Source organism: Chrysochloris asiatica, unplaced genomic scaffold, assembly GCF_000296735.1.
Source record: "Chrysochloris asiatica unplaced genomic scaffold, ChrAsi1.0 scaffold00184, whole genome shotgun sequence".
In the NCBI taxonomy this organism is placed as follows: domain Eukaryota; kingdom Metazoa; phylum Chordata; class Mammalia; order Afrosoricida; family Chrysochloridae; genus Chrysochloris; species Chrysochloris asiatica.
This window is the reverse complement of record NW_006408702.1, coordinates 225,142-226,715: the sequence shown is the minus strand read 5'-3', so window position 1 is coordinate 226,715 and position 1,574 is coordinate 225,142. Positions and strand designations below refer to the sequence as shown.

The 1,574-nt window shown below is 36.5% G+C and overlaps 1 protein-coding gene across 1 annotated transcript in view; it reads right to left on the bottom strand.

Moving 5' to 3' along the window:
• The window catches only part of LOC102828212 (leucine-rich repeat-containing protein 28-like), a 296,790-nt gene that overhangs the window by 127,601 nt on the left and 167,615 nt on the right, over positions 1 to 1,574 (bottom strand). The gene's annotated exons all lie outside the window — the stretch shown is intronic.

Sequence of the window (1,574 nt, the reverse complement as noted above, 5' to 3'; positions counted from 1 at the left end):
ATAGCAGAAAGCACAAAAATACAGAGTATTCAAGTAACTGTAGCTTGGTCATAAGAACTAAATATAAGGATTCTGAGGTGAAGAGAAGACTATATATGGTAAGAGTCCTTTTGGAAAATGTCACCAAATGTAAAAAGTTCAATAATAAAATGAAACTTGGTAGGTATTTTTAAATTTAAAAAAACTAAAACTATCCAGTTATGCTGTTACTAAGTGCAGTCGAGTTGGTTCTAACCCATTGCGACCCTTTGATAGGGTCAAAGTGTGCATCACCTATAAAAATTTAATTTCATCCAAATTAAATCCTTTTATTTGTTTCAAAATTACCTCAGCATTGATGTCTATATCTCTTATCTATATTCTGTTCTGTAGTTAGCATAATTATGCGCTTATCATCTATCAAGTCACTAAAGCTAAAGACTGGAAGTTCTTTATAAAGAAACTCACTACAGGTAGTCCATCTTAAATACCTGACTTATGATGGAGTTCTGTTCTGATGACTTTATTGTAAGCTGGTTCTGATGTAATTACGTTGAACACCTGATTAAAAACTTACTTCCATTATCATTGCCTTTTAGTATCAATATCTTTATAAATGTGATTTTTATTTGTCCTTAGGGGTTGGAAAATTACATATAAATGTAATACATACTTAAAAAAATAAACATATCAATAAAAAAGACAATGCTATTTGGCACTGTGTCACAGTTGTGGTACTAACTTCACTTTGTGGAAAGTTTTGGAACATCTGGATTATCCCTGGGAATGAGAATGGCGTTTCTAATCAGAAAATTAATGAGAGTTGTTTGTACTGTTACCAAGATATTACCGTATCTCCGCCCTTCTACTGATTAAGAACAGCCAGATATAAGCAAAGGTTTATTATAGAAAAGAGTCTTTCAGGTAGACACATGGAGGGCTTAACACAACACTGAACCCTCATCTCCAGGAAGGCTTTGCTGGGGTTTAAAAAATTGGGGATAGGGAAAAGGCATCATGTTTATTCATAGGGATAGGTGGAGATTTCTGGAAAAGGGCCAATTTAAGAGGGGACATGCAAATTGGTACGTTCACATTATTTCTTCAAGATGGATTCCAAATCAAAGCCATCTGGTAGGAGCAGAAACAACTTATTCTGGGTATGTTGAGCATATGTGGTTCTTTATTCAAATCCCTCCCAGGGGCTGACATTCTTCTCCGGCCACTAGAAGATCTGCCCTTTAAAGTTATGCCTAGGGCATTGGGTAAACCAGTATGACCTATAGAATATCTCACAATTAAGTAAAGATACAGAATTTTTATGGGTGGTCTTCCTTGGTGGCACATCCTAGGACGTGACTGTTCAGCTATGTACCCAGGGCATGTCCTGCACATCTTTACAATCTTACTAGCGAGGAGAAGCATAGGCCTCAACATTCCTCAGGACATTGGTCATACGATTTCAGTCAATAAGTGACTTATGTTTAATGCTGATTGCTAGATGCCTTCCCCCTTTGCGTCAGGTATGACCATTTTACCATTACGTTGCTGTTGTTAGGTGCTATCCAGTCAGGACAAACTCATAGTGACCTTAT